The sequence below is a fragment of the Orycteropus afer genome, unplaced genomic scaffold, assembly GCF_000298275.1.
Source record: "Orycteropus afer afer isolate SDZICR_OR568_19922 unplaced genomic scaffold, OryAfe1.0 scaffold00080, whole genome shotgun sequence".
NCBI lineage: Eukaryota > Metazoa > Chordata > Mammalia > Tubulidentata > Orycteropodidae > Orycteropus > Orycteropus afer.
In genome coordinates, this window is record NW_006921667.1 from 812,240 (window position 1) to 821,223 (window position 8,984).

Sequence of the window (8,984 nt, forward strand, 5' to 3'; positions counted from 1 at the left end):
GATGAAAGAGGGGGAGGCCTTCAATGAGATGGATTAACACAGTGGCTGTGATGATGGACTCAAGTATAGCAGGGATGGTGGAGCTGGCACAGGATCAGGCAGTGTTTCGTTCTGCTGTGCATGGGTCACTATGAGTCGGAAATGACTCGATGGCACCTAACAACAACAACAACGACATCCATGAACATGGCATGTGCTTCCATTTATGTAGGTTACTTTTAGGTTCTTTTAATAATGTTTCTCAGCTTTCTTTGTATAGATATTTTGTGTCTCTGGTAAGATTTATTCGTAAGTATTTTGCCTTTTTGGTAACTATTGTAAATGGTGTTGTTTTCCTCATTTCCTTTTCGGAGATTTCTTTGTTGATGTAGAGAAATCTGACTGATTTTTGTGTATTGAATTTTTTCCCTGACACTTTACAGAATGTATCAATTAGTTCAAGTAGTTTTCTTGCTGATACCATTTGGTCTTTCGCCCTCTGCTCTCATGGGCATTGACAATATATGCAAATAAAATGAAATTCTTGGCATCTTCAGTATTTCTCCATTTATCATGATGTTGTTTATTGTGATAGTTGGAGCTGTGTGTCATCTTGGCTGGACCACAATTCTATGTGATTTAAGCAATTGTGGTGTGGGTTTTTTCCATGAGGGGATCAAATGTTTATGTTTTGAGCAGGCAGTCCATTTAAAGGGATTTTCCCTAGGGGTGTGGTCTGCTTTCAGTATATTTATGAACATTCTGAGAAAAATGTCTCGTTTTCTGTGGATTGGCATCCTTTTGTGCTAGTACAATTATTTGTGAGTGAACAATCCACCATTTGCCCTGGATATCTTGTATTCCTCATTTGTTGGAGGCAATAGTGAGTATATTGTCTGCCAACTTTGAACTTGTCAGCCCCTGCAGCTGTGTGAGATGGGAAAAGCCTCCAGCTTGACCTTTGATCCAAGAACTTGGGACTTGCCAGCTTCTATAAGTGTGTGAGCCACTTTCCTAAGATAAATTTTTCTCTCTATATATATAAGCTTTATTGTTTTTGCTTCTCTAGAGAACCCAGTCTAACACATTTGGTAGTGGGAGGAGACAAAATCATAAAGATGGGCTTCCTAAATTGGTTCTCCAATTTGATTAATTGTGAAGGTACTGGTGACCCTTCCTCTGTCAATAAAGAGGATCCTGCTAATCCATGGGGTGAAGTGACAACATTAATATGCAAAAATAGCACCAGCAATAGATCAAGTACTTTTGAGAAGTGAAGCTCTGGGTGATCACATATTTGATACTTTTCTGCAATTTTGTCAGAATGAGGAGTATAAGGAAGCTGATTGGATGGTCCTACTTACATTAGGCAAAGTGGAGAAAGAGCAAGATGAGTTCAGGGCTTCTGAGGCACAGCTTAGGCACCACATAAAAGGCCTCAATGTTTCCACTTGTGCTCTGAAAGAAAGCCTTATTTCTTCTAGTAACAGAGCTGATGTTGCTGGAAAACAAATCCAGAGTCTTATTGTAAAGGTGGCTGAATTACAATGCCAATGAAATTACCAAACCAGAATGGTGTCTGAAATTAAAGTGAGGGCACTGACTGGAAAAAAATGGGATCTTGAAACCTGGAATGGGGACTTATGGTCAGATAGTCAGGAAGATCAGGACAAATGATTGTAAATTGTGTGGAATCCCTCCCATCTGAAAAGATTACTGTAAAACCATTATCCCTTCCAACTCAGTTTGATGGGATTAACCCAACTGTTCCTACTGGGTCATTACCTGAAGCAGTGGCCATGAAGACATTGATGAATGTTCTCAGGAACTGCCCCAACCACCCATTGCTGCTGCTAGACCTATAACTAAAGTTAAGTCCAAGCAAGCCCCAAAAGGTGAAATACAAAGTGTGACTGAGGAGATGGTACACTATACCTGAAAAAACCTACTTGAATTTGCTAACATGTACAGACAGAAACCTGGAGAATATGTATGGGAATGGCTACTGAGGGTATGGGATAATGGTGCAAGGAATGTAACATTGGATCACTGTGAGTTTATTGATTTAGGCCCACTAAGTATGGATTCTTCATTCAATGTTTCAGCTTGAGAGGTTAGTAAAGGATCTAATTGTGTATTTGGTTGGCTTATTGAAGCATGGATTTTGTGGTGGCTTACCTTAAGTCAAGCTGAAGTACCAGACCTGCCTTGGTATAATGTAGAAGAAGGTATCCAGAGGCTTAGGAAAATTGGCCTGTTAGAATGGATTTATCAGACTAGACCCCTAGAGCCAGAAATGGAGAGTCCAGAGACATGCCTTTCATCAGTACAGTGAGCTCCAGCATCCTTGAAGACTGCTGTGATTGATTTTATGTAAGTCAGGTTTGACAGTGGGACCTGTCATAACTGAAATAAGACACTTAACTACAACATGGCTGATTACACCCCATGATTACTTAGGAGCCAAGTGGCAGCAATTAATCGACAACAGCAAACCACCTTGCCTTTGGCTACCATAATGGACAGCAGAGTTGGAACAGTAATCAGAATACAATGACTCAAGTGGAATTATGGCATTGGCTACTTGCACATGGTGTTCCTAGTAGTGAAGTACATGGCAAACCTACTAAATATTTACTTGATTTGTATAGATAGAACAATTCTAGGTCACATGAAAAGCAGCCTAAATTGAATCACCAGAATACAAAATCATGGCATCTCAATCAAGTCTCAGACTTGAGTCAGTTTACAGACCCACAACCCCTTGGATTAAGGGGAGGCTGGGTCCCCTTGAGGAAAGATCTCTCTACATTGCCAAAAATTTATAATGTCAATCTTTCTCGCAGCCTTCCCCAAAGGGATCTGATGTCTTTTACAAGAGTGACTGTTCATTGGTGAAAAGGAAATGATCAGTCTTTTGGGGGAATACTGGACACTGGCTCTGAACTGACATTAATACCAGGAGACCCAAAGTGTCATTGTGGCCCACCAGTCAAAGTGGGGGCATATGGAGGTCAAGTTATTGATGGATTCTTATCTAAGGTGCATCTCACAGTGGGTCTGGTGGGACCCTGAAACCATCCCGTAGTGATTTCCCTAGTTCCAGAATGCATAATTAGAATAGATATACTGAGCATTTGGCAGATGTGATAGCTGGACCTGTGTGTCAACTTGGCTGGACCACAATTCTGTGTGGCTTATGCAGTTGTGATGTGATTATTCTCATGATGGGATCAGATGAATATGTTTTGAGCAGCCAAACCATTGAAAGGAAGTCTTCCTAGGGGTGTGGACTGCTTCCAGTATATTTATGGACATCTTGGAAAAAGATACTCTTCTGTGGATCAGGATTCTGTTGTGCTGCCTATAACTGTCCATGAGCGAACAGTCCACCTTTTGGCCTGGAGATCTTGGATTCATCACTCATTGGAGTCAACAGCCAGTATACTGCCTGCCAACCTTGAGCTCATCAGCCCCTGCAGCTGTGTGAGTCAGAAAAAGCTTCCAGCTTGATATCTGATCCAAGGAGTTTGGACTTGTCAGCTTCTATAACTGTGTGAGCCATTTTTCTAAGATAACTTTCTCTTTTTCTCTCTCTCTATATAAGGAAGGTTGGGCAATCCTACTTCTGTAGTGATACTGCCTCGGAAACCCAAGGAGGGGTCGCTATGAGTCGGTGCTGACTCGACGGCAAACAACAACAACAACAACAACATATATAAGCTTTACTAGTTTTGTTTCTCTAGATAACCCAGGCTACCACAGCAGAATTCCCACATTGGGTCCCTGACATATGGAGTAAGGGCCATTATGGTAGGAAAAGACAAGTGGAAGCCATTAGAACTGTCTCTACCTACAAAAATAGTAAACCAAAAAGCAATATCATGTCTCTGGAGGAGTTACAGAGATTACTACCATCATCAAGGACTTGAAAGATGCAGGGGTGATGATTCCCGCTCATCCCCATTTAATTTGCCTATTTGGCCTGTGCAAAAAACAGATGGATCTTGGAGAATGACAGTAGACTATTGTAAATTTAATCAGGTGTTGACTCCAATTGTAGCTGCTATTCCTGATGTGGTTTCTTTGCTTGAGCAAATTAGTACATCTCCTAGTACTTGGTATGCAGCTACTGATCTGGCCAATGCCTTTTTCTCAATACCAATTTCAAAAGACCATGAGAAGCAGTTTGCCTTCAGCTGCCAAGGCCAACAATATATTTTCATAGTGCTTCCTCAGGGGTGTATCAACTTCCCAGCACTATGTCAGTATTTAGTCCATAAGGATCTTGATTGCCTTTCCCTTCCACAAGACATCACACTGGTCTATTATATTGATGACATTATGCTGATTGGACCCAGTAAAGAAGAGATATTGATGACTCTAGACTTAGTGGTGAGACATATGTGTGCTACACGTTGGGAAATTAACCCAACAAAAATTCAGGCACCTTCAAGCTCAGTGAAATTTCTAAGGGTCCAATGGTGTGGGGCATGTCAAGACACTCCTACTAAAGTGAAGGATAAGTTATTGTATCTAGCTTCCCCCACAACTAAAAAGGAGGCATAATGCCTGGTGGGCCTCTTTGGATTTTGGAAACAGCATATCCCTCATTTTGGTGTGTTGTTTTGGTCTATTTATCAAGTGACTTGGAAGGCTGCTAGTTTTGAGCGGGGCCAACAACAACAGAAGGCTTTGCAACAGGTTCAGGATGCTGTGCAGGCTGCTCTGCTACTTGAGCCATATGATCTGGCTGATCCAATGGTGCTTGAAGTGTCTGAAATAGCTAGAGATGCTGTTTGGAGTCTTTGGCAGGTCCCTATTGGTAAATTGCAGCATAGATCCTTGGGATTTTGGAGGAAAGCCCTGCTATCCTCTGCAGATAACTACTACTCTCCTTTTGAGAAACAACTTTTGGCTTGTTACTAGACTTCAATAGAGACTGAATGCCTGACCAAGGGCCACCAAGTCACCATGAGGCCTGAGTTACCCATCATGAACTGCGTGTTGTCTGATCCACAGAGTCATAAAGTTGGATGTGCACAGCAGCACTCCATCATTAAATGGAAGTGGTATATCAGAGATTGGGCTCAAGCAGGACCTGAAGGCACAAGTAAGTTGCATGAGGAAGTGGCCCAAATGCCTATGGTCTCCACTCCATTCACATTACCTTCTCTCTCACAGTCTGCACCTATGGTCTGATGGGGAGTTCCTTATGATCTGTTGACTGAGGAAGAGAAAACTCGTGCCTGGTTTAAAGATGGTTCTGTGTTATATGCAGGCACTGCTCAAGTGGACAGCAGCAACACTGTAGCCCCTTTCTGGAACTTCCTTGAAGGACAGTGGTTAAGGGAAACCCTCCCAATGGGCAGAACTTCAAGCCTTGTATATGTAGGTTCACTTTGCATGGAATAATAAATGGCCAGATGTGCAATCGTATAGGGATTCATGGGCTGTGGTTAATGGCTTGGCTGGATGGTCTGGGACTGAAGGATGTATGGGGAAGAGGTATGTAGATAGATCTCTCTGAATGGGCCAAAGGAATAAAGATATGTGTGTCTCATGTGAGTGCCCACCAAAAGGTGACCTCAGCAGAGGACTTTAACAATCAGGTGGACAAGATGACATGTTTGGTGGAAAACAGCCATCATTTTTCCCCAGCCACTCCTGTTATTTCTCAATGGGCTCATGAGCAAAGTGGCCATGGTGACAGGGATGGAGGTTATGCATGGGCTCAGCAACATGGACTTCCACTTACCAAGGCTGATTTGACTACCACCATTGCTGAGTAACCAACCTGCCAGCAGCAGAGAACAACACTGAGTCCATGATAGGGAACAATTCCTCAGGGTGATCAGCCAGCAACCTGGTGGCAGTTTGATTACATTGGACCACTTCCATCATGGAAAGAACAGCATTTTGTTCTTACTGGAATATACTTATTCTGGACATGGATTCACCTTCCCTGCATGCAATGCTTCTGCGAAAACTACCATCCATGGACTTACAGAATGCCTTACCTGCTGTCATGGTATCCCACACAGCATTGCTTCAGATCAAGGGACTCACTTCACAGCAAATTAAGTGTGGCAATGGGTCAATGCTCATGGAATTCACTGGTCTTACCATGTTCCCCATCATCCTGAAGCAGCAGTCTTGATAGAACAATGGAAGGCCTGCGGAAAACACAATTACGGTACCAGCAAGGTGATAATACCTTGAAGTGTTGGGGCAATATTCTCCAAGAGGCTGTATATGCTATGCTCTAAACCAGCATCCAATATATGGTGCCATTTCTCAATAGCCAGGATTCGTGAGTCCAGGAACCAAGGGTGGAAATGGGAGTAGTACCATTCACTATTACCCCTACTGACCCACTCAAAAAAATTTTGCTTCCTGTCCCTGCTACCCTATGCTCTGCAGGTCTGGAGGTCTTAGTCCCAAAGGGAGGAACACTCCCACCTGAAGACACAATACTGATTGCATTGAACTGGAAATTAATAATGTCACCTGGCCATTTTGGCTTCCTCATGTCTCTCGATCAACAGACAAAGAAGGGCATGACTGTACTATCTGGTGTGATAGATCTGATTACTAAAGGGAAATTGGATTGGAATTACATAATAGAGATCAAGAAGAATATATCTGGAATACAGGAGATTCTTTAGGATGTCTCTTAGTACTACCATACCCTGTGATTAAAGTCAATGGAAAATTACAGCAACCCAATTCTCATATGACTACTAATGGCCCAGACCCTTCAGTAATGGTTTGTGTCACCCTTCCAGGCAAAGAACTACAACCAGCTGAGGTGCTTGCTGAGGTCAAGGGAAATACAGAATGGGTCATGGAGGAAGGTAGTTCTGAATATCAGCTATGACCACATGACCAGTTGCAGAAACAAGGACTGTGATTGTTATAGTTCTTCATTGTATATGTGCATCAAATACTTTTGTTTCCTTCTGTTGTGAACTGTTAAATATAAATAAGGTTAATGTGTTTCAGTTGTATGTATGTTAGTGTATCATGTTAGGTTCAAATATGACTTTATAATTGTCCTTATTTGAAGATTATATATGGTTAAGAAGATGTATACAACTGCCAAGTTGACAAGGGGTAGACTGCGATATTTGGAGCTGTGTGTCAACTTGGCTGGACCACAACTCTGTGTGGTTTAAGCAATTGTGATGTGGGTTGTTCCCATGATGGGACCAGATGTTTATGTTTTGAGCAGGCAGTCCATTGAAAGGGAGTTTCCCTAGGGGTGAGGCCTGCTTCCAGTATATTTATGGACATCCTGAGAAAAGAGACTGTTCTGTGAATCAAGATCCTGTTGTGCTGCTACAACTGTCCATGAGCTTTGTATATTGTGCTTTTTCATTATTAACAGATATTTTCATTTTTTTCTATTCATTTTGAGTCATGTCACATCAGCAAGCAAAGGTTCATAAATCTTTACTCCATCCCTATCATTAAGGTTGCTTCTACTTTGAGGATGCAGCTCTTTTCCAGTGGTATTTTGAGTGTTTTTCAACACGAGAATTTCTACTTTGGGCACTGTGTCAGACAATGTTTTCCTGCTATTCATAAGGTATTCAGTGCCCCCCCCCCATTTTTTCCTCCTCAGAAGTGGACCTGGTCATATCCTGCTTCTTAGGCTGTATTAGTTGGGAAACTCCGCTGAAAGCTATCCGCCATAAGTGACCCTGGTGGTCTGGTTGTATTTGAAATACCAATGCCATAGCTTCCAGTATTATAACATGTTTCTTAGTAAGATATTGCATTTACCTAGAAGCCTCAAAATAAATGAAATTATATTTATTATAGTTTCTATTTTTAATTCATTAAATTTAATTTTGATTATTTTAAATTTGATCATTCAACAAGACATAACTCATATATCCTATATATTTAATTATCTGGAATATTAACTCTTCTGGAAAATTCATCTTAATTAATGTTTTGACCATAGGTGACATTTTGAGCACTTTAATATCCTTGATCTTCTGTAAGGTAAGATAAAATATGCTAGTCTTATGGGCCGAATTCTAAGAACAGCAGCAGCAGCCAACAACTTCGACCATCCCCTGATAGACTGGCCTCAAACATGAATCATAGGTAAGACTCCCTCTCTCCCCCCTTGGGACCTGAGGCTTTAGGAAATGATAACACCTTCTCCACCAGAGAAATCAAATCAGTCCATCTTCTAACCTTGCCTACCTTCTTGGATTCCCAGGGTGGTGCATACAATTGATGCACTTGGCTGCCAGCTGAAAGTTTGGTGGTTTGATGACTCCCAGAGACACCTAAAAAGACTGAAAAATCAGTCAATGAACCCCCGTGGGGTGCAAGTCCACCCTGACACACACGGGGTGCTGTGAGTCGGGGTCTGCTTCATGGCCACTGAAGGTCTGCCTACCTTCTTCCTCCTCTCCCTCCCAGTTCACGGGAAGGCCTAAAGACCTGCCCAATACCTGCCACTCACCTTGGGCTCTGCATGGCAACCTTTCCCATCCCAACAGGGACCTTAATGCCTCAGGTATTTCCTCTGTCACACTCCTGCAACAAGGGGTATTATTACTCTAATACCCCACACACACTTGGTGAATGCAGGTTCATTCATCCCCCACTCCCATCCACCTTCTGGGCCTGCAGGAACTCCATCCTACTCTGTGTACTCGGACAGAGCCAGGGTGACCTGCCCTGCCTTCCCTCAGTTTTTTTTCCTCTCTTTTTTTTCTGGTTTTTAGTTTGCTTGATTTTGTCTGTTTTAAAAGTACTACTATTATTAATTTATAAGGTTTTCTTATGAATTAATAATAGTAGTACTTTTAAAACAGACAAAATCAAGCAAATTAAAAACCAGAAAAAGAGAGAGAGAAAAAAAAAAAAGGATAAAATTAAATTAGGCTAAAAGGCCTAAAAGGCTCTCAAAATAGGACTGGGAAAGAGTTGCAACATCTGAGTAAACCCAGCCTTACTCATATGGAAAAGAGAAAGCTTTC